This window comes from Eretmochelys imbricata, chromosome 14 (assembly GCF_965152235.1).
Source record: "Eretmochelys imbricata isolate rEreImb1 chromosome 14, rEreImb1.hap1, whole genome shotgun sequence".
In the NCBI taxonomy this organism is placed as follows: Eukaryota; Metazoa; Chordata; order Testudines; family Cheloniidae; genus Eretmochelys; species Eretmochelys imbricata.
The window spans coordinates 42398850-42423548 of NC_135585.1; the positions used below are offsets into that span (position 1 = coordinate 42398850).

Sequence of the window (24699 nt, forward strand, 5' to 3'; positions counted from 1 at the left end):
CGCCATGGGCCAGTCCCCTGCTCTAGTCGCTAGCATGCCAAGCCCAGCCAGAGCCAAGGAGAGGACCTAGGAGCCAGGACCAGACGGGAACGGATGGGGCATTATAGGCTGGAGGGTTCATACATCAATGGGTGTGCTACAGTACATGAGGCTGTTTATGGTCACATACGTGTGAGTACAGACGGTTGTATGATTTTATTTTGTTATTCTGTGTGTGGATTTTTTATCAAATCTATCTATCTATCTATCTAAAGGCTCAGAAATACAGACTGGGTCTGCTTCAAAGTCCACTGGAGTCAGCTGGAAGCTGGGATATCCAAAGGCGCCGAAGGGAGCTAGGTAATCAGCTTCTACCAACGGAGTTTATCTAAAGACCACTGGAAAGACTCACTCTGGCTGGAGTTTTCAATGGGAGTTGGTTCCCCAGCTCTCTCTGAAAGAGCCTTTCCTCTGACTTCATTGGGTTTGGAACAGGATAGTAGGTTGGGATTTTCAATTTGCAAACGCCTCGTAATTTGCGAAAGCCTCGTAATATGGGCTGAAATACTGTGCCCGTTGAAGTCGAAGACAAAACCGCCTTTGATTTCAATGGACCAGGGTGTCACTGCTGGTATTGAAGTTCCATTATTCATAGCGGGAAGTGAGAATTAAGATCTCTGAATTCCGTCTGGCCTTTGGGGAAATCTCCGTCCCAGGGCAGCATTCCTTCAGGCCTTAAGGCAATTAATCCATTACCTGGTATCTTAATCCTTCCCTGGAGTCGCTGCGCAATGTGGCTGTAAATTGAATTTGCTGAGTTGCCTTCTCAGACATGGAAAGGCTGAAATAGGGACACCACCCAGCACAGAGTCATATGGTGAAAACTGTTCAAAGGGGGTCAGTGCTGGTTAACATGAAGTGGGAAAACTGTTTGCTTCTTCCGTATGTTCCTGCAGTTTCTTGATAAAAACAGCACTTTCTTTCCAGGGAATTAACCAGCTGAGGTCTTTCATCATTTGCTAGAGTCCCAGGATGTCCTGAGAAGGGCCCAGTGCTGCCCAGGATGGACACAGCGTGAGCATTAACCATCAAGATGGACGGTCAGGTTTTGAAGCATTTCTTCCTGTGGTAGAGAATTCAGCAGCTGGTGAACGGGGAGGGATTCACAACACGCAGCACGGGGCAAGCTTCCTCCATCTGCTGCCTGATTCCACCTTTCAGCCTTCACCACAGAATTGCACTTGCCAACACAGCACTGTTCAGCTGGAAAATGACTGACCAGCTCTAGTCTGGACCTAGGCAGAGAGGAAATGAAGAATTAAGCCAATCGCTGTGCTCATGTTTGCGTTCAGGATTGTCCAACGAAGAGAAAACTGCCATTACGACAAAGTGAGGTTGTGTTTGGACAAGGAAAGATCCTGTTGGTCTGGCTGGCTGTCCAGTAGCTGAACTCCATGCAGATGGGACTAGGTTGACACTGGATGGCTCATGCAGGGCGAGGTCAGTGCAGCCACCTCTGGGGTGGGGGCCGGGGGCTGTTTATAGAGGGACCCCTCAATCATTTGTAAAAAGGGAAGAGATGTGCGACACTGATGCAGGCAATCCCGAGGACTCCCCCACAATGCAGAGAGGAGGCGGTGGCTGTGAGCAGCGTGGGGGTTACTCAAGAGTGGGTCAGAGTGGGGTGGAGCTGGGGGGCAGCCATCGCTCCTCTTCAGCCATCGCTCCTCTTCAGTGGGAGGCAGATGCATCCGAACTGGTGGCAGAGATGGGATCCCAGCTGGGGGTTTGCTCCGGGCTGGGCACAGGCCGCCCAGGTGGGTCTGCACCCAGTGTCCCCTGCTGGCCCTCGGGCTCCCAGTTGGACGCCCAGGGTAGTTTGGGGAGTGGGTGCGGGGATCCTGGAGGGGGCTCAGAGCCCGAAGATGGCAGGGCCAACGCTGCAGCCCAGCAGGGCGTTGGCGGCTTCCAGGCACTCGCTTAGCCGGGCCCCTGAAATGAGAGGGGGGCACTGGAGAGACACCAGCCCAGGGAACGAGGGGAGGGCCTGGGGGCAAAAGGAACAGAGCTCACAGCATGTGGGGGACTGGTGTGGGGGTTGGGAAGCTGGGAAGTAAAGGTGCTGGGGGGCGGGGCATGGAAACCCCGGAAGGGTGCTGGGATTGGGATGGGGAGAGGCTGGGGACGGGGGCTCTCGAGGGCTGGGCTGTGGGACCCTGGGGGGCAGGAATCTCAGGAATGGGGACCCATGGGGCATAGGCTCTCAGGGCCCTGAAGGGGGCTGGGCTATAGGACATGGGGGGCAGGCTCATGGCTCTGGGCCATGAGGATGGAGGTTCCTGGGGCCCAGGCTCAGGGGCCCCATGGGGCAGGGACTCTCAGGGTTGAGACCTTGGACACTGTCCCTGCACCCCACCCACCAGGCCCCCTCTCACCTGCTCAGTCCTGCACCCAGACCACAGCCTTGGCCTCCAGCAGCTCGACTCGTCACGCTACCCCACGGCCCAGTCGTGTAGCCAGACCATGGCCAGCACCGTGGCCCAGATGCTGGGGGTCACGTCCTGTGGGGGGCAGGATAGAGACAGCCTGAGTCAGCGCCCAGCCTGGCCCCCTCCCCTGACCTCCATCCCTCACCCAGCCCTCCCCCTTCTCTAGGGACCCCCTACTCCATCCCCCCACCCCGACTCGGAGGGTTCCTATGGCCCCCGCTCCAGCACCATGGACCCTCTACCCAGATGCCCAGTGCCGTGTCCAGGGAGTAGAGAGATGGCCTGAGACAGGGCCCAACTTGGGCGCCTACATCTGGCCCTGGGCCCCCTCGATCCAATGCTCCGACCCCATTAGGGGGTTCCCAGCCCCCCGATCTGGGCCCGTCTCGCCCACTGGGCTCCAGGTTCAGGGGTCCTTTAATCCAGTCACCCTCAGACTCCCCCCCCGAATGGGTCGCCCCCAATCTCATCTGGGAGCAGAGAACAGGCCCAATCAATGGCACCTGCCCCAGATCTCTCCCCTCTCCTCTGCACCCCCGTTCACCTCACTGGGTATCCTCCCCCTGGCGTCAGTCTCGCTCACCCCCAGCACAGCAGCCAGCCAGGGGTCCAGGTTCCACAAGACGTCGGCATTTTGCAGAGACACCAGCCTCAGCAAGGGAGACTCCTCCGGTGCCCGCTCTGGGGAGAGACACAGGGAGATGGGGCTGGCACAGGGTTGTGGGTACCGAACAGCGACATGGCCTGTCCAGGCTGGGGGACAGCCAACAGCCTTAACGGTCACCCTCTGTGTGGCCTTAACTCTGTCCCTCTATGGGTGTCCTTAACCTGCTCTTCTGCACCCTTAACCCCACCACAGTCATCCTTAACTCTGCCCCTTCTTGCACCCATGGGATGACAATTAACTTTCAATCCGAGATGGGCACCCAACTCCCTGTGACTGTTCCTGCCCAGGCATTAATTCCACAACCCCACGGTGTTTCTCAAACACAGTCTGTCCCCGGGACTATCCCCCACTACAACCTGCGATACAGACCTATGGCCGGAGAGAGACACGAGAGTCTAAAGGGGTAGCGGGGGATGGGATGTTACAGAGTTTATATGATATTATAGCCATGCATGGGCCAGGTTTACGGGGCAGAGTTAAAGTTATCTGGGCTACAGTCACTTTGTATTTCTAGACTCTCCAAATGCAGGTTTTAAGGTAACTTTAAAATTTCTGCCTTTCGTGGGTTTCTTCGTTTATAAACCAGAAGGTGCCAAGAAAGACTTTTGCCCCTGAACTCGCCTGTACAAACCTCCAAGCTCAGACCCAGCTTCACAAGGTTTTTTTGCCTGGCAATTTCCCTCTGGCTTTATTTCAGAGAAAACTGCCCAGAGACATTCCTGTTACGAAAAACTATTGATCCCCGCCCCACACACACCCCCTTAGCTCACTGACACAAACTCACACCCCAAATTCCACCTTCACAGAGTTTTTTGCCTGGGGGTTTCCTTATTTTTTTATTCATTTTCTTTCGGGATAATTTGCTTCACGACACTAAAAAAAACAGCCAAGAAATCCCCCTCCCTCAGCGACACAAAGGTTTTTCACCCAGGAATTTCCTTCGTTTTCTATGTCGTTTTTAAAGACTTGCACAGCTCCGTGACCTTCAGGGCACATGGGTCTCTAACCCGATGAAGCGTCACCCTGGCGTTTGCCCACCCCCGGAGTCCTGACTCCCAGCCCCCTTCACCGTTCTGGGGTGCTGTCTCCGGTAGGGCCCCCTGATTGCAGGACTGTCTGCCCTTGTGTTGGGCCCCCCCGGCTGAGCTTTGGGAGGCCACGGAGCCAGGACAGGCGCTTGCGAGGGAGGAGATGGCCGGCGCTGGACTTTGGGAGCTGCAGGCATGCGGGGCAGAGGTACTCACGTGCCGCAGCCAAGTCACGGGACTAGCGCCCGAAGACGCTGCGCTGGTTCGGTTCGTCCAGGCGCACTCCGCTCGCCGGCCGCTCGCAGATGGGGTCTATGGAGACCCAGTCTATCACCTCCATATAGTCCATGATGAAATCGAAATTTAGCGAGTAGATGGACAGACACAGAGACAGACGGACACGAAAACAGACCCAGAGAAGCAAAGGGAGGGAAGAGAATTCCGTCCCTCCCCAGGCACTTAGAGCCAACACACCGCTGGGACCCCTCCTCCATACCCCCCAGCCCCTTTCCCCGAGCTGGGACCCCCCCACACCCAGCCCCATCCTCCTCTCCCTGCAGCTCCATCACAGCCAGGATCTCCCAGCTCTTGCCCCTTCCCCCCTGGCTGTGACCCCCAGATCCAGTCCCCACAGCCCCATTCTTCTCCCCCCAGCCAGGACCCCTCCTCCAGCCCCAGGGGATGCAGGGGTGGGTGCTGCACTCCATGGATGAGGGCAGGATGCTGGGGGGCAAGAGGCCCCTACTAGCCAGGTCTGCTCATGACAGCAATGCGCCCGCCCCTCCTGTCCCTGCATCTGCCCGGGTCGGTCTGTCTGTCTGACTGGGTCTGTTTCTCTCTCTGCGTCTCTCCATCCTGTCCCCGTCTGGGTCTGTCGGCTGATTCTCAGTCTCTGTCCCTGTCTGACTCTGGGTCTCCGCATGCCTGTCTACTTCTGTCCGTCTGTCTGGCACAGACCCCTCTCTTCCGGCTGGGGGGGGGCGGTGCTACTCCCCGTCTCACCATGCTAGTGCCCCTGCTCTCCCCATGCCCCGGAGGTATGGGGATTGGGGTCGCCGTCACCCTGGAGCAGGGAGGGGGCAGCACAGCCCCCGGGAGTCAGGGGGGCAGGGAGAGGGGCAAAGGGACATTACCCCATAAACATGATGCCCTCCTGCATGCCCCTTCTGGGTCCCCCCCTCTTACACTGGGATCCCCCTGTGCTGGGATCCCTCCCTGGCGCCAGGTTCCCCCCACCTCTCCGTACCACCCCCAATGCCAGGTTCCCCCTCCCACCCGAGTTCCCCCCACATGCTGAGTCCCCCCCTGGCGCCAGGAGCCCCAGCCGCTTTGGGGGTTACCTGCCAGCGGGACATCCCACCTCACCAGCTGCCCCCGCTCCACGTCCACCCCCACGTAGGCCGTGAGGGAGCAGACGACCCCGAGCTCAAGCTAGCCTCCAGTGCCCGGCGCCCGTCCCCCTCCGACCCCGCGCCCACAGCCCCCTCCAGCTCCAGCAGCAGTGACTTGGCGGCCAGCCGGTGAACGGGCAGCCTGTGCCAGGGAGAGAGATTCACGGGGTCAGCCCTGGACGCCTGGGTTCCAGCCGCTACGGAGAGGGGAGCAGGGTCTAGCTGGATGGGGGTGGGTGGGTGCCAGGACTCCTGGGTTCTATCCTGGCCCCGGGAAGGGAGTGGGGTCTAGTGGTCACAGAAGGGGGGCTGGTCCCATCCTGTCTCTGTTCTGCTGGGGTGAGGACGTTGGGGAAGGGAGGCAGGACCCAGCTGCCTGGGGTGGGGGATGGGAGCCAGGGGGGCATTGCTGTCACCTGTCTCCATCCTGTGGCTGCAGGGAGAACTGCGGCGTCTCCTTGTAGGTCTGGTCCTGGATGCGGTACTGAAGGGTGATGCCCCTCATGGGAATGTCTGGGGGCTGCGGGGAAAGAAAGGTGGTCAGAGGTGGAATGCAAGGGGGGAGAAGATGCCCTGGGACCCCTCAGACCCAGCTTACAGAACAAAGGGGGCAAATACACCCAATGAACACAGTTGGGAGGCTGGCTTAGTAAGCCCAATGGCCGTCATTAGGGTCCAGAGATAACAATCCCCACTGAGCTCAATGGGGCTGGGGCAGCTCAGAGACTTCCAGCCCAGTGGCTATCATTAGAGATCAGAGTTATCGATCCCCACTGAGGTCTCGTCTACACTACATACCTTGGTAGAACTACATCGCTCAGGGGCATGAAAAATCCACACCCATGAGTGGCGTAGTTACACGGACCTTAGCCCCCCGTGCAGACGGTGCTACGTGGGCAAGAAAGCTTCTCCCGTCGGCTTAGAGCGTCTTCACCAGACGTGCTACAGCGGTGCAGCTGCACCGATGAAAACTTATAGTGTAGACCTGCCCTGAGATCAATGCAGCCAGGCTGGTACAGAGACCTGCCGCCCAATGGCCATCATTAGGGGTCAGATTTATCAATTCCAACACAGATCAATGGGGCTGGGGTAACACAGAGATCCCTGGCCCAATGGCCATCATTAGGGGTCAGAGTTAACAATCCCAACTGAAATCAATGAGGCTAGGGTAGCACAGAGACCTGCAGCCCAATGGCCATCGTTAGGGGTCGGAGTGAACTCTCCCCATTCAGAACAATGGGGCTGGGGTAGCACAGGGACCTCCAGCCAATGGCTATCGTTAGGGGCCAGAGTTATCGCCCAGGAGGGGACTGTGGGGCTCCTGCCTCAGTCACTGACCCCGAGCCCTGGGGGCACCCCAGTTCGGGGGACCTCGCTCTCCCACCTGGGGCTGCCCGCGGAGCTGGGCATAGACAAGGCACCGCTGCCCAGCAAAGATCACCTCGGGGTCCCAGTGCAGCAGCTCCGCCTGGATCCCAGGGGGCAGATCCCAGCTCAGTGAGATCCCGGTCACCGACAGCTGCAGGGCCCTCTTCAGAGACTGCGGCACCTGGCAGGGGACCGGCACACACATGGTGGGCCAGGACTCCTCGGTCCTGTCACCAGCTCTGGAGGGGAGTGGGGTCTAGTAGGCTAGAGTGGGGGAGCTGGGAGCCAGGATTGCTGGGTTCTCACCTTGGGCTGCACACGGTCCTAGCCGGTGATGAACTCGGCGCTGCCCCCCACTGCCCGGGCAAAGCCTTTGATAAGAGCCGTGGAGGCCCCGTACACAATGCCGAAGGAGAAGCACCTGTGGCGGGGGGGGTGGAAGAAACCGGAGGGGGAGGGGCAGAGCTGGTGGGGCCCATCTAGTGCTGGGTGGGGGCAGGGCAGTTGGAGAGGGGCCAGTAGGGCTGGCTGGACTTGGGGGGCTCCCCATGCTGGCGGGGCTGGGAGGCAGGGTGAGGCAAAGGGTTGGGCAGATGTTGGGCACTATGGTGGTGGGGGTCCACATGATGGCAATGCTAATGGGGGCAGAGCTGGGGGGGGGGTTAGGCACCCCCAGTTACCTGTGGGTCCTCTGCGATTATGTCCTGGGTGTTCTCTACCTCCCCGTCCGTAAACACGAACAGCTGAGGGGGGGAGAGACGCTGTCAGAGCCAGGGACCCCAACCCCCTTGGAGACACCCCCTCCCTGTTGGGAACGGGAGCAGCCCCCTGGAGAGTCTGCCCCACTGACCTTCCCAGAGACCTCCCAGCCCCATCCCTCCCCTCCCAGAGATCTCCCCTGAGGGGCTGACAGACGGGGACTGCTGACCTCCCCCATCTCTGTGACCCCCAACCCCGAGGCATGACCCCAAACCATCACCTGTTCACCGGCCCCTGGAGACAAGAACCCACCGACTGCTGTGGGCACTTTTCCAGGAGCTCCCTCCTGACCCCCCACCAGTGACCTCCCTGCCCCTCCCGGCTGCAGGGCACCCCCCAGAGCTGGGCACAGCACAAAGCGCTGCCCCTCCCAGCTCTATACAGAGGTACCTCCCCCCCCGGGTTGCTACGTGCCACGCCCTGCTCACACCCCCAGGGGCAGTGGCCCCCATCTGGCCCAGAGCCCCAGGCCCACTCTGAGCAACCCCTTGGCCCCGCTCGGCTGCCCCCCAGGGCCTCCAGCCCCTCTCCAATCCCCTCTCCCAGGATCTCCCCCTTGAACAGCCTCTGAGGGGAGTGTTGGGGGGGGGGGGAAGCTGGGCAAAGAGGGGTCTGTAATGGCGTATGGCCCACAGCGACAGCTGGGAGCAAACACCCCATGGGCGGCAGCGGGGCACTGGGAGTGGGGGGGGGCGTTCAGAGTTATTGCAGAGAATCCTTCCCAGGGGGCTGGCAGGGGGGGGGTCTTGCACCCATCCTCCAGGCAAGCTGACCCCCACGTTTGGGGTGGGGAAGGGATTTTCCCCTGGCTCAGACTGGCAGAGACCCGAGGGGGTTGGTCTCCCTCAGCAGCCTGGGGCACTCAGGAGCAACTGGGGGGAGTCGCTGTGATCTGAAGCCTGTAACTCAGGGTTTGGGGGTGCCGGTGACTCAGCCTGAGGGGTGGGGCTGTCCCCGGGGGGAGCGAGGACCTGGGGCCTGATGAGATGATCAGGACGGTCCCTTCTGTCCTGAAAGTCTGTGAGTCTGTCCCCGCAGGCCCGCATCCCTCTCTGCGACCCCCCACATCACCCCTCGGCCCCACAGTCACTCTCCAGGCCCGCCCCAGGATGCCCCTCCGGCTGGCCCCAGGGCTCCGGCACCTGGCGTGGGTGCCCGTCCCGGCAGGGGCTGCGGTAAACGGCTCGTAGCGGCTCCAAGATCTCGGTGCCCCCCAGGTTAGCCTGGAGCAGCTGGAGGCGTTGCAGGGACTCGGCCTTGGTCTGCTGGGTATTCTCCACGCTCTGCCTGCGGGGGGCGCCGACAGGTCTGGGGCTGGGACAGCCGGAGCCAGGGACACCCTGCCCCCAGCCAGCCCTGCCCCCTCACCCACCGACACCCCTGTCCCCCAACCAGCCCTGCCCCCAACCCACCGACACCCCTGTCCCCTAACCAGCCCTGCCCCCTCACCCACCGACACCCCTGTCCCCCAACCAGCCCTGCCCCCTCACCCACCGACACCCCTGTCCCCCAACCAGCCCTGCCCCCAACAGACATGCCCTGACCCGCAACCCACTGACACCCCCTAACCAGCCCTGCCCCAAGCCCCAGACACCCCCTGCCCCCTAACCAGCCCTTCCCCCAACAGACAGACATGCCCTGCCCCCTAACCAGCCCTGTCCCCAACAGACATGCCCTGACCCCCAACCCACAGACACACCCTGCCCCCTAACCAGCCCTGCCCCCTCACCCACCGACACCCCTGTCCCCTAACCAGCCCTGCCCCCTAACCCACCGACACCCCTGTCCCCTAACCAGCCCTGCCCTGACTCCCAACCCACAGACACACCCCGTCCCCTAACCAGCCCTGCCCCCAACCCACCGACACCCCTGTCCCCCAACCAGCCCTGCCCCCAACCCACCGACACCCCTGTCCCCCAACCAGCCCTGCCCCCAACAAACAGACATGCCCTGACCCCCAACCCACAGACACACCCTGCCCCCTAACCAGCCCTGCCCCCTCACCCACCGACACCCCTGTCCCCCAACCAGCCCTGCCCCCTCACCCACCGACACCCCTGTCCCCTAACCAGCCCTGCCCCCAACAGACATGCCCTGACCCGCAACCCACTGACACCCCCTAACCAGCCCTGCCCCAAGCCCCAGACACCCCCTGCCCCCTAACCAGCCCTTCCCCCAACAGACAGACATGCCCTGCCCCCTAACCAGCCCTGTCCCCAACAGACATGCCCTGACCCCCAACCCACTGACACCCCCTAACCAGCCCTGCCCCAAGCCCCAGACACCCCCTACCCCCTAACCAGCCCTTCCCCCAACAAACAGACATGTCCTGCCCCCTAACCAGCCCTGTCCCCAACCCACCGACACCCCCTGCCCCCAACAAACAGACATGTCCTGACCCCAACCTACAGACACACCCTGACCCCTGACCAAGAGACACCCTCTGTCAGCTAACCAGCCTTGCCCCCTAACCCAGACAGCCCCCTCCCTGCCCTTCGGACTCACGGGTAGAAGGACTCGAATTCAGACCCAAAGCCATAGATGTTGAAATAACAGCCCAGGGGCAAACTCTTCAACAGGAGGACCAGGGTCTCCTGGGGACAGACAGACGGATGGAGAGTCAGCCCCACGGGCCCAGCCAGCCTGGGCTGCTCCCCCGGCACGGCCCCATCTAGCGCAGCCTCCCGCCTGGCCGTCCCTTGGTGCTGCTGATGCCCTGGCGGGACAGGTCTCTGCGTCCATGGGGCAGGCCGTGCTGCCGGAGCGGCCCAGCAGGAGGACAAACTCCCCGGCTGGCTCTGGGCCGGCACCACCTCGGGCACTCTGGGCAGCAGGGTCATCATCACGGCCAGGTCGCCCATCAGGGAGCCTGCGGGGAGATGGGGGCCAGCCCCCTAATAGGGTGGGCATAGGGTCGAGCCCATGAGCCACCCCCTCAGAGCCCCATGACTGTCCCCAGAGACCCACCCCCACTGCTCTGTCCCTCCCCCACCCCCTCTCCCCTTAAATCCCCCCCACCCCCGTACCCAGCCCCCCAGTGCCTGCTCTCCCATCCCCAGTTCTCCCCTATGCCTCCCAAACCTGCAGTGCTCCCCAGTGCCCGCCTGCTCCCAGACACCTCGCCCTGCCAACACCAGCTCTGCCAAGACCCCCTGTTCCTGTCCCCCCACCCTCGCCTGCCTCCCGATTCCCCCAGCACCCACCCACAGCAGCCCTAGGACTCCCCATTCCCCCATCATCCCCCTCATTGCACCATGCCCCCCCCGATCCTATGTCACCGCTCAGCACCTACCTCACCCTCCCCAGATTCCCACCCTATGGATCCCCCTCTGCGCCCCCGCCCAGGGGTAGTAGGGTTCAGGATCCCCTCCCGCACCTGGCTCGGCTCCGGGCAGCCCGGCCTCCAGCACCGCGCCGGGTTTGGGTGGCTCCGTGTAATACACCAGCAGCTCCAACTCCCTGTCCCACGGGGGGGCCTGGGCCAGTGACACCTGGGGGGCGACAGACACACAGTCACCTCCACACGATTCCGGGGGGGGGGGGCAGGGTCCCGCTGGATCTCGCGCCCGGCTCGGCACCCCCCAATGGAGACGGGGTGAGGGGCAGACCCTGGGAACGCTGGCTGGGCCCCCCGGGTTAGGTGGAGGGGAAATTTCTGGGAAATTCCCCAGATCCGTTGCTGTCACTCGATCCCCCACCCCCTCAATCACCCAAAGAGTCTGGCCCATGCTCCCCCTTTCGGGACCCACCCCGCGCCCTACACCACATCTCTCACCCCCGGGACCTTCCTCCCACCCACAGCCCCGTTCCCTGGAACCCACCCCTCAGCCCAGAACCCTACCCCACCCCCAGCACCCTCCTCCCAGCAGGGATGGCTGGGACCCAGGTGTCCAGGTGAGCCCTTACCTGGGCAGTGGTTAGGTTCCCGGCTGTATAGCTCAGGGGGGTGAGGGGGCAGTTGGAGAGCACGTGGTCGATGCCGTGGGGCGACTGCAGCATGGCGCTTCGGCTCAGGGTGTAGGGCAGCTCCCCCTGGAGGACCCGTGGGACCTCCTGGGTGATGTTCTCCCCATCCCACCCTGCAGAGAGAGACACAGGGGTGAGGGCCAGGGGGCTGGGAGAGTGGGGGGAAGATGGGGGGTTTGAGTTATTGGGGGGGTATTGGGCTTGGATATCAGGGGATTTCGAGATGGCTAGGGTGGGTCATATACCCTGGGACGGGGACTGCAGACCCTGGGGGGGGTGGGGCACACTTACCTCAGGGAAGACAGTAGTGGCCTATGGGGCATTATGGGGGCTATATGGGTCTTTCACTGTGGGGTATGTAGAAGGGGCTATGGAGGTTTCAGGGGGTACAGGCTGCGGGGTCACTCACAGTGGGGTGTGTAGCTGGGGTTCTGGGGGCTACGTGGTACAGGGAGCTATGCGGGATCTAGGGCACCTAAAGGTCTGGTCTCAACATGGGGCATGTAAAAGGGGTGCAGCATGGCTGGAAGCACACAGCTGGGGTACAGGGGAGTATGGGGGGATCTGTGGGTCTCACCATGGGGCATGTGCGGGGGGGGGGGGGGGGGTCTGTTGGTGTCACTGTGATGGGGGTAGGGGATCTGTGGGTCTCACCGGAGGGCGCGGAGTGGGGACAGGGGGATATGTGGGTCTCACAGTGGGGCATGTAGCAGAGGCGCAGGGGGATCTGTGGGTCTCACTGTGGGGCATGTAGCGAGGGTGTAGCATGGTCGGCAGCACGTAGCGGGTGGCTCCGTCCCCGTACAGCTCCTGTGCCTGCCGGGAGAGACAGGGTCACCCTGAGATCCCTGTCCCCCAAGATCCCCTGCCCCCCCTGACCAGCACATCCCTGTACAGCTCATGCACCTGCTGGGAGAGATGGGGTTACCCCGAGATCCCCCCAGCCCGGTCCCCTCCTCTCTCTCCCCCAGGACCCCCGCCCCCAGCACCTGTCTCTTCTCCTGGAGCTGGGCCTAGATCCAGGCCCCCTGCAGCCGGGCCTAGAAGGCATCGACAGCCGCCTCGGCGTCCACGGGGAATTTGAACACAGACTCCACGGGCCCCGGCTCCTCGTTCCTGCAGAGCAACTGGCAGCCCATGTCCGCCACAAAGCCTCGGATCAACACCGACACTGAGCTGTGGTGTAGGGGCACTGGGGGGAGGGGGACATCAGCCACAGGCCCCCCACGGGCACCGGGGGGAGGAGCCACGTCAGCCATGGGGCAACCCTCCCCCTCACGGCACCGTCCCCCGTCCCCCGCAGCCCTGACTCACCCGGCTCCTTGGAGCTGGTCAGGAGGCTGCAACTCATCATCTCGGCTCCGGGGTCGGGGATCTGTGTGAGGGGAAGGGCGGGGGGTGAGATACGGGGTTCCCATGGAAACTGATGAGCACAGGGTGCCTTGACACTCCCCCCCACACACACACACTCGGCGATGGCTCTGAGACCCCAGCCCCACCCCTCTGCTCAGCCAGGTCCTGTGGCAGGGAGTCCCACAGGCCCAAGCTCCTGAGATCAGAGTCACGGCTCTGCCCCAACTGCGCCAGCCCCCCGCAGGAAGGGGCAGGCAGGGACTGGGGTACAGCTGGCAGTTGGGGGATGGAGAGAGAAACATAGGGGGGTGTATGGGGATGGATGGACAGATGGAAGGAAGGAGAGGTGCAGGGGTCAGACGGACAGACGGAATGAAGGGGGATGGGGGACTCGTGCGTTAGAATGAGGGAGCTGGGAGCCAGGACTGCTGGGTTTTATCCCCAGCCCCTGGGGGGGCCCCTGGAACAGCGACAGGGGTTGCAGGGGACTCGGCTCGGTCACTGGGGGGTTGTTAACCCGGCTAGGCCCTTCTCCCCACTGTCGCCCTGCAGAGAAGCAGAGGTTTGTGGAGCAGGCTCCAGCTCCTGGCCATTCTTGGCAGGGACACGGCCCTGCTATTTACTCAGCTTTCACCCCAGGCTGGAGCAGTTGCCATAGACCCTCCGCCCCAACGGGGGTGAAATCCAGCCCTTGGCCGTGCCCAGGGGCTCCCGGCGTTCTTGCTCCACGCCCCGGAGCCGTTCGGCCTGGGCCTTGGATTTGCTGCCTTTCGACGGGGTAAAAGGGCGGCAGCCGGTTGATTTCTCCCGCAGCAGAAATCTGGCTCTGAGTTGAGCAGGGAGTCTCTGCGGAGGAGCGGGAGCTGAGGGTGGGATGGGGGCGAGGAACGCCAGAGCTGCCGTGAGCGAGAGGGGCTCCCAACCCCACTCTCCGAGCCTCGTTTCTGCTCGCCACCACTCCAGCCCCCTGGAGAATTCCCAGCTGGAAGGTGGGACGGGGAGACTGGGATCACCTGGGGGGTCGGGGGGGGGGGGAACGTAGGCAGATTTCTAGACAAACCTCCCGCCCGGCTTTACACATGGCCCAGGATGGAGAATCCACCCAAGCCCCCAGGGGGTTGGGCCAGCAGCTAATTCCCCCCCCTCCCCGCCAGACAGGTGAGCCTCCCTCCTCGCCTGAATTCATCTGCCTGCAACTCCCAGCCACAGGACAGGCCACGTTCCCCCCGCAGGTATTTACCGCCTCTCTGGGCTGCGCTCCCTAGGCTGGGAAAGGGCTGAGGCCAGGGCAGGGCTCCAGCGGGGCGCGGGGGCGGGTCGGTTGGTCCCGGCACTGAACTCTGATGCCTAATTCCCCGCCCGGAGGAAGGGAGTCGGCGTGAAACTTCGGCCGATTCACAGGCGGCGGCTCCTGCTGCAGCAGCTGCTTCTTGGGGTGCGGCGGAGCCGCAGGGCGGGGTGGGCGGGGGTGGGGAGCTCCGACCCCTCATGGGACCCAGCGGACCCCAGGAGCCTGTGGGGAGCAGGTCAGGGCCGGTGCCCCCCGGTGCAAAAGAGGAGGGCTGAGATTTGTGTCGTCACACCGGCCGGGCGCCACGGGGATGGCCCCTGGGAAACCCACGCAGGGAGAAGCGCGGAAAGGGGGGGGGGGCGGAGCAGAAACGTTTCGGGGTCACCTCCCTCCAAACACCCCCAAACCCGCCCCGGCACGCAGGGCCCTACACCCCGGGCGGGGAGACTCTGCAGGGGCGAAGCCCTGAGTCGGGGGATGGGCCCAGACCAGGAGGTGGGGGGCCCTGGACACGGAGGGGAAGGGGGGGCTGGGGCCAGGCCCCCCAGGGGAGGGGGCTCGACTGGAGCCCGATCTGCACCCCCGGTACCTTCTCGCTCGGTCCATGAGCAGCGAGGCCCTGAGCCAGGCTGGGAGGGAGAGTGTCCCCGCGAGCCCCGCCCCCCGCCAGGGAGCGTCTGCAAACACCTCACCCCCCCACCCAACCCAGCCAGGGAGCGTCTGCAAACGCCTCACCCCCCCACCCAACCCAGCCAGGGAGCGTCTGCAAACGCCTCACCCCCCCCACCCAACCCAGCCAGGGAGCGTCTGCCAGCTCCCCGTCCCCAGCTTCTAGAACCCAGGGACCGTCTGCACAGTTCAACGCCCCCCCAGCCGGGAGCCAGGGACTGTCTGCAAACTCTTCGCTCCACACATCCTGCTATGTCCCCGCATTGAACTGGGGCTGGGGAGAGGGGGTCTCCAAACTGCCCCTTGCTCCTTCCTGCCTCTTTATGGTGCAAAAAGCGGGGAGGATTGTGGATGCAAATGTTTCAACTCCAAGATACCCCTTTCCCATCAGGGTATTCACCCCACACTCTCCATCCAGGGGGCAGTGGTGGAAACGGGGGAGAACCCATCAGTCGACCCTCACACCGGTCTCTCAGTAGTGAGAAGGCATCCAAGAGCATGAGGAAGCTCTGCGGCATGTGGGGAAGGGAGTGGGGAGTTTTTCCACCCACTGCGTTTCCTCTGGGGTCTCTGCAGAGCCTTCTTTTAATGTCCCGCTGGATGGTGCTGGATCTGCGCCCCCAGCCCTGAGTCCTCTGTGGGTGGGAGCCCAGAGCTGGGGCAGAGAGAGCCCCCCCCTCCACACACAGCCCCATACCCATGGGTCTCTGGCCTGGGGGGACTCATTGTAATGGGGAGGTAGGAGGTCAGTCTCCATGGCCCCTCCAGACCTCGCTCTCTCTGCTGAGGCTGCCAATGAGGTAGTGCCCAGGGGGATGGGGGCATCTTCTCCCCTACGGCCTGAGCTGGGACCCACCAAATGGACCCCACAAGCAGGCATCAGCTGGGGTCGCTCTTTCACCCCCACGGAAGTGGCTCTGGACCGTAGCTGCTTCTGGGGTAGGTTCATAGGAGGCACCTGTGAACGGGGCAGCCTGACCCACCCAGGGGATGACACAGGGGGCACCCAGGGATCCCCCCTTCCTTGCAGTTCCAAACATCACAGTGTGAGAGGAGGGGGATCCCCACCCCCCACTCCCTGATACCCCCTCACCCTCGCTGCGAGTCTCTCAGCAAGGAGAGAAGAGGTTGTTGCCTGCGGGGGACTCCAGCCTGGGGAGAATCTGGAGAGAGAAGGGAAGAGAAGAGAAGGGGTGAGAGCTCCAGGGAGGGGATGGGGGTGCAGAGGGATGGAGGGATGCTGGACGGGGGGATCTCCAGACAGACAGACAGAGGGATGCGGGCCGAGGGAGGTCACTTACCCAGCACAAGCAGAAGGAGAGTTCGTGCCATCCTGAGCTGGTTGCTCTGGGGTGGGAGCTGGGTTCTCAGCTCAGCCACCGCCCCGTCTGGGTGCAGGGAGCGGGACGGGCCCTTCCCCTCTGATGGAGGCAGAGGAAGTCACAGCCTTAGGCGCAGTCACCGCTCAGCTCAGAGGGCCATTGCACTGTAACTGCAGTCCTCTTACTTTAAAGTGTAATGTGTATCCCTCTTTTGTATTTACATAGGGCTCATGTTGAAGGAGATTTTTGTCCACCCACTCTGTTCCTGTGAGACACTAGGGCAAATTCTCCAAAGTCAAGTGAGTTACACCAGATGTGAATTTGGTCCAATGTCCCTTTGTAACATCAGTACCCAAGCTTGTATCCCAACTTGATAATAACTCCATAGGAAGGATAAATAAGTCTTTAATTTAAATACTCAGATCCTCAAACCATGAGCCTGGGATTTATACTGCATATTAGACAAAAAGCTCACAATAAAAATCATATCGTATGAGGTGATCAGGTCCCTCATTCACATTAATTGCTGTGTTTCTGTGTCTTGCTATCACTGTACACTGAGTTGAGTATGTTGTGAAATCAGTAACTTGAATTATTCTTTTATCCTTGTGAACCATCAAAGGATATTTCCTGAATTGTTTCAGGTGCTCCGATGGTCCAGTGAAGCACAATCTAGAAATTCCATTTGAAACATCCATGTTTGCCAAGAGAAACCAAAGCTACCAGTAAAATTCTATTCAAGTATCAGGGGAAATGAAGGTGTATTAACTGTATGGAGATCACAGTTAACAAAAAATATCTCTCTCTGTGTCCCCAGACACATCTATCTATCTAATCTAATTTATCGTACTACCTAGGTATTCCAACAATAAATATATTCAGACTAATCAAGTGCATAGTGTCTCACAAAAGTAGAATTCACAGAATAAACTAAATTGGTTGAGAATGATTTGGGGACATAATCTTCCTTGTACATATCACTTTCATAACCTTTAACATTTTGAAACAGCCTCCACCAGGCCCAAAGTGATAGCTATCCACAAAAGCACCACATTTCGGTGGCATTTCATGATTCTAACACCTGTGAGTGCATGGAAACGTTAGAATTTACACTCATGAAACTCAATGGGCTCAAGATTCAATGGAAACATGGACACTGCTTATGTGAATCAGTGAGTGACCACTTACAATGATCTTTATGTGAATATTAGGTAAATCAGATGGCACAAAATCTTAACCAGTTCCATGTTATTTTATGAAGCGATATTAATTGTACATAACAGATCCTTATGTTTTAAGTACATTTGGTAGACTGGATGCTAATCTACTGTAAATTGGCAGTTGAAGGTCTGGCCAAGACAGCAGGCAAGCCTCAAAGGGTTTGAATGTTGGGTTAAGATAAAATTCTGGACAATGTAAGGTGAAATCCTGGCCCCACTGAAATTAAGTTCTGTCGTTGACGTCAGTGTGGCTAGGATCTTCTTATGATTTTTAATGTCTGTCTCACAATATTTGTTGTTTTTCTTCAAATCTCAACTGCTTGAATCAACAGATCAGCTTTCATATTTTCTTTTACATAATCATTATCCCTCTCTCTTCGGTAGTTCTTTTCACCCATAGATCACAAAGCACTATATAAAGGAGGTGAGAATCATTATCCCCATTTTACAGATGTGGAAACTGAGGCACAGAGAGAAGCCATTTGTTAGGGGGCTTATTCCTTCACCCACTTACTTCCCTGGTCCTTCTCACATGAACAGAGAGCAACAATACCCGAAGTCCAAAGGTGCAAACAATTCGATGTTTATTGGGGTGAAGTTCCAGCAAGCATGATTCCAGTTTCCTTCCTTAGTGTCCCTCTTCCCAGCTCTGATACCAAAGAGCCTTAGACCTGTCTCCCTCTTCCATTCCTGCCGTTAGCCAAACATGATTCCAATTTCCCCATCCACAGTTCCCATTTCCCCCTGCCCACACACCCACCCACCCATTCACTTCCTGATTGACTGCAGACTATACAGCCCCCTAACACCATTACTTGTCCAAAGTCATCCACCAAGCCAATGGCAGAGCCAGGAATAGAACTAAGAAAAGGAGGACTTGTGGCACCTTAGAGACTAACCAATTTATTTGAGCATAAGCTTTCGTGAGCTACAGCTCACTTCATTCTCCTAGTCGCAGTCCAGTCCTCTTGCCACCAGGGCACACTCATGGTTACAGAGAAAAGCATAAAAACATGAAGTGCACCCTACAGACTCAAAAACCAGACAGCAAATCAAAAGAACCCAACATTTATTATTTAAAGCCAATCTCATGATTTCTAATGACGTCTCCTCTCCTTGCTGAGATGCTCGCAGCGAGGGTGAGGGGGTATCAGGGAGTGGGGGGTGGGGATCCCCCTCCACTCACACTGTGATTTTAAAGGTGAATCAGGACTAAGATTCTGGATTCAGTTTTGACATCATCAAAATTTTGTAAGCTATTCTCACATATTTTCAGTCCAAACCAGCAGAATCCGTGCGAAATCAATCTTTCCAAAATTTTGGAATGCCCGTGTACTAAAAACAAAGAAAAAAAGAAGCCTACAAAAATACCCATCTGGGTTTTTACCCAGTCTGGAACTGGAACCGGAACTTTATTCTGAATCCCCTTCAAAATCCACTGGGGTCTTGATTTGAGGTTCCTGTGGGTTTATCTTACCTTGGTTTGGAAGGGTTAAATTTTTATCAGTAAATGTCGGGAAATGCCAGTTTCGCCACGCAGAACGTCAACCGCCCAAAAAAAAAAAAGGTCCAAAAAACCAGTTGTCGTTAAATAATTATTCTTTGACCCACCTTGTTGTCTGACATGCCACAGTAATTTCCCACAAGTGTGAAAATACAAATAGACAATATTTTTTTAAAAAATGCTCACAAATAAACCTTGATATTCTCTGTCAAAATTATAAAAATTAAAAATTGAATTCTGCCAAGCCTGTCGATATCTCTATCCTCTCCACAGGCCAGGCTTTAATAGAAATAAATAATTGGCACATGTGCAATTTGTTTCATTTTAAATTAAATACAAAGTAAGAGGATAACAATGCATAAGGGCTGGATTTTGAAAGGTATTTAGGTGCTTAATGGGGTTTTAAAAAGTATCTAGGCCCTTAAAACTCATAGAAAATCCCATTAGGCACCTAAATACATTTAACAATCTGGCTGTAAATGTTCAAGGATGTGAGACACTAAGGACCAGATTGTTAAAGGTATTTAGTCACCTAACTCACACTGATTTCCATTGGAGTTGGGCAGCTAATTATCTTTAGACTTCTGGCCCTCAGGGATTGTTGTTGTTTTTTCAATACCCTATCAACTTTGGTATATCTTTCATGTGCAGACTCATTTTTCTTTCACCACATTTTCTGTGACAGCCAATGACCTCCAGCACATTTTGAAAAACATCGCTTCCCTGAATACATGTTTCAGGGCTTCTTTTACCTCTGGGTTCCTCAGTGTGTAGATGAAAGGGTTCAACAGGGCTGTGACAATAGTATTCAAGACGGTGACTATTTTGGTCAATTCCAATGAGTTCTGCATGGAAGGGTTGACATGTAGGAAAATGGTCGAACCGTACCAGATAATCACAACTGTGAGATGGGAAAAGCAAGTTAAAAAGGCCCTTCTCCATTCCTTATCTGATGGGATTGTCAGTACAGTGGAGATGATGTAAAGGTAGGAGAGCAGGGTTATGACACAGGAGCCCAGGATGACGATGAAGGAGATGATAAAGGCCACCAGATCAATAAGGTAGGTATCTGTGCAGGAAAGAACTATCCACGGTGCTAGGTCCCCAGAAAAGTGATGGATGACACTAGGGCACAGAAGGACAACCTGGTGATCAGAAATGCTGGGACAGAAATAGCCAGGAAACCACACAACCAAGAGCCCAACAGCCAGCTGAGCAGTCAAGGTGCTGTTCAGGATGGAGCTGTAGAGCAAAGGATAGCATATAGCCAAATAGCAATCGTAGGCCATGACAGCCAAGAGAAAATCTCTGTGCATCCTAGGGAGAAAACAAAATACATCCGTAGGACACAGCTGACGAAGAAGATGGATTTGCTTTGGGACACAAGGTTGGCAAGCGTCTTTGGGATACAAGCTGTGGTCTGCCATACCTGCGGGAAGGAGAAATTGCAGAGAAGGAAGTACATTGGGGTGCGAAGGGGACGGCTGGTTGCCACTAGGACTATGATCGCCACATTTCCTGTGACAAGGAAGAGCACAAAGAGCGAGATCTGCAAATATTGGGTCCCAGGGAATCCCAGGAGAATAAATTCCTTCACACTGGTGTGATAGCCCTTTTCCAGTGCGGTCAGCTTTACCTGCCAAAACAAATGAAGACATGAAATTAAACTGATTAAACAGAACCGTGGCTTTGTGGGTTACAGATGATTTTGATGCACAGAAAGAGCAGATAATTAAAAGAGGCAGGAAATAATGGTTTAAGGCTGAAAATATCCTATTGCTATTACATTTCTGGAGCCTTCCTGCTCACAGGGTGAATTTAAGCTTGTCCTAAATTTTCCTGTGGAAACTTTTTTTCCAGTGGAAAGTGGCTTTTGGACCAAAAAGAAACTTTCCGGATAGAAATTCCATTTTCAGGTGTTCCTTGAAAAACACAATTTTTAGTTTTTGTCAATGAAACATGTTTTTTCCACGGTCAGCATCCAAAGCCCAAGATTGATTTTATTTTAATTGATATTTTTGTTGTTTTAAATTGAAAATGTTCAAATAAAAAGTTGTTTTCTGGATGTGTGTGTGTGGGGGGGCAGGAATGGGAGTTGTCCTTTTGACAAAACTCTGAAAAATGTCAACAGAAGAAACAACATTTTTCCTGTAAATTCTTCAGGATTCAGGAGCCAAATCATTTTCAAATGAGACCTATGGGTGTTAGGCATTCAGCACAATCTGAGATTCCTTTAGAAGTGAACAAAACCCCATCGTCTCTTTTGAAAATCCCTGCTAAATAGGGTGAGCTTTTCAAAAGTTCTCAGTATAGGCCTATTTCTGCTCCCGAGGAAGGAAGTCAATAGGATTATTGTCATTGAGTCAGTGGGAGCAGACTTAGGTCAATACTGAACACATGAGATTTGTACCTGTCAATTTCCTTCCTACAATGCAAGAGGACATTTAATTCTTTTTGTGCAGAAAGTCTCAGGTTCTAAGCCTGCTGAAGTCCCAAGTTGGAGTGGGGATGTTATACAAAGTTGCAGTTAAGAGGACAGCTACTCAATTTTGGAGCATAAATAACCATTTACATATATAAACCTGCATTCATTTTGGGTGGTTGAAAATGAGTCAGTTGCAACCTCCTTTGACCAATTGAGACTGAGGTGTGCAAGGCCATGCAATGCGCCAATTACAGCAAAGCTCAGGGCCAGAGAGGACCAAAGAACAAAGGAAGCAATTTTCCTAAACAAAATCACAAAAAATGCATCCCTTTTTTATCAGAATTTTAAATTCTGATGAAGAATTTCCTCAAAACTGTGAATTTCAAACATTTTTGACCAGCTGTGCCAGGAGTCTGCAATTCTTCTCTCCGTTTAGTCAGTGGAACATACTTCTCAACCAGAACCGTTAATAGAACCCAGGAGCCCTGATTCTCAGCCCCCGCTCTGCTCCAACCACGATCCTAACTCCCCTCAAAGAATGGGAATAGAACCCAAGTGTACTGATTCCTGGTCCTTTGATACAACAGCTATTCTACACATCCCTAAAAGAGCTCGGCACAGAATCCAGGTACCCTCACTCCTAGACACCTGTGCTAAGCAACAGACAGCAAGCCCCACAAATACAGCAAAACTGTAATATGCCGAGTTTCTAAAACACCTTCAGAAAAAAATACCAGGTTCCTAGTGCTGGCCAAAATATGTGGACAAATTGGAGAAAGTCCAGAGAAGAACAACAAAAATGATTAAAGGTCTAGAAAACATGAGCTATGAGGGAAGATTGGGGCGGGGGGGGAGGAGGGAAAGGGCTTGTTTAGTCTGGAGACGAGAAGACTGAGAGGGGACATGATAACAGTTTTCAAGTACATGAAAGGTTGTTACAAGGAGGAGGGAGGTAAATTGTTCTCATTAACCTGTGAAGTAGAACAACAAGTAACGGGCTTAAATTGCAACAAGGGCAGTTTAGGTTGGACATTAGGAAAAACTTCTAAATTGTCAGCGTAGTTAAGCACTAGAATAAATTGTCTAGGGAAGTTATGGAATCCCTATCTTTGGAGATTTTTAAGAGCAGGTTAGACAAACACTGTCAGGTGCCACAAGTACTCCTTTTCTTTTTGTGAATACAGACTAACACGGCTGTTACTCTGAAAACTGTCAGGGATGGTCTAGATAATACCCTTTTAACAAAGTTAAAATAATTTTCTAACCTCAGATCAAGTTTGGTGGTTGCTTCAGATATTGATGGAAAATACAAGGTCTTTGGGAGAGGAAGAGTTATTTTGTATGTTTGCAAACTCCCTTATGATTAGTTCTCCACAGAATGTTTACATCCTTTCTGAGGTCTTATGAAAAAGTCACACATGAGGTACTTTCTGAGGAACAGTTTATGATCCCGTGGGTGGCTGAAATTTCTGTTCAGCTCGCAGTTGCTATCATGCATTACATTTGTTCTTGTTCACTTTTGCTTGTACTAACAGAAGAAACTTCCAGTATGGGCAGGCTGTTCCCATAACTGCTTCTGCATGTGGCCTCTTACAGCTCTTTCTGAAGTATGAGAATTTGGTGAGGATTACCATACACTCGAGACTGAGACAGTCAGGTTTATTCATTCAAACCTTTCTTTGAACCAAAAGCAAGGCCCTGCACGTTACAATTACCATAAAAGCAATAAGAAAAGGAGTACTTGTGGCACCTTAGAGACTAACCAATTTATTTGAGCATGAGCTTTCGTGAGCTACAGCTCACTTCATCAGATGCATACCGTGGAAACTGCAGCAGACTTTATATATACACAGAGAATATGAAACAATACCTCCTCCCACCCCACTGTCCTGCTGGTAATAGCTTATCTAAAGTAATCTTCAGGTTAGGCCATTTCCAGCACAAATCCAGGTTTTCTCACCCTCCACCCCCCCACACAAATTCACTCTCCTGCTGGTGATAGCCCATCCAAAGTGACAACTCTTTACACAATGTGCATGATAATGAAGTTAGGCCATTTCCTGCACAAATCCAGGTTCTCTCACTCCCTCACCCCCCTCCAAAAACCCACCCCCATACACACACAAACTCACTCTCCTGCTGGTAATGCATGGTAAAGCAATGAATGACAGATATACAGAAAAAGATATTGCCCAATTACCTTCTCTTGGGGGCGTAGTCACTGTCGATTTTTCCTATGAGGGTCTGACTATTCCCTTACACTCTAGCATATTTATACCTTTACACGTTATCTGACCATCCAATCAACATTAAGCATTGTGTCTTACTTAACCCATAGTATATACATGTGCAGGCTTCAGTTTACAAAACTTTTTCTGTCCAGGCTACTTTTATGTCATCGTGTCCCTTTTCCAATTGGTTTATTTACTTGGATCGTATCACTCAAATATAGGGACTTTTCTGTTTTTCACAATACAGGGACGTTTTGGCAATACCTTTTATGTATTGTACTGATTAAATTCCTTTTATCTATGTCCTTCAACACAGTACAAAACACCTTTGTCTTACCCAGCCGCTGTAAGCATTCTTTAAAGAAGTCTCTCCACTCGGACGAATTTCGCAAGCAACACTCATGTCGAGCAAAAACTTGGCTGAAGCCAGTGAGCTTAGCATAAGTATTACCTTGGCCTGTCCACATTTCTTCACCAGACTAGACCCATGTGTAGGACTCTTCCAACACCAGGCACTGGTCACTGTTACAGATGCTTTCCTTAGACTCCAACAACAGGGTGCAAACTGGTGACAAATGCAATGTTGATATTTCTCCACCACAATGTGAGCAAAGACTTACTAATTCATATCATACAGGTCATCAACTCACTATATCAGCTGTAGATTTCTGTCAACCTATGTCTTTGGTCCTGTGTCCCATGCTGAGATGAGGAATCGAATTCAGCCGCTGCACTACTGAAGACCTCCTTAAGTGATTCTGTGAGGGTTAGGTGTAAGGTAAGTACTTCTCTGCAAAGGACGATTTTCACCCTAAGGCGTACAGAATCTGCCCACTGGCTCTGAACTGCAATAAGTCACAATTTCTGTATTCTAGCCACAAACACACATGCTCTCATCCTTGCAGCTCATTTACATTAGGAGCTCTGACCTATCACTTAGAATGGGGTGTCCATGTTGCCAAGCCTAACGATGTTATCATGAATCTCTCACTGAGTTGAGGGCCATAAAGTCACAGATCCTGATTCTCTTCGCACAT

At 55.5% G+C, this 24699-nt stretch overlaps 1 pseudogene; it reads right to left on the reverse strand.

Moving 5' to 3' along the window:
- Window positions 1–1891: 1891 nt before the first annotated feature.
- On the reverse strand, window positions 1892–24065 carry LOC144274077 (von Willebrand factor A domain-containing protein 5A-like; annotated as a pseudogene).
- Between the last annotated feature and the right edge of the window lie 634 nt (window positions 24066–24699).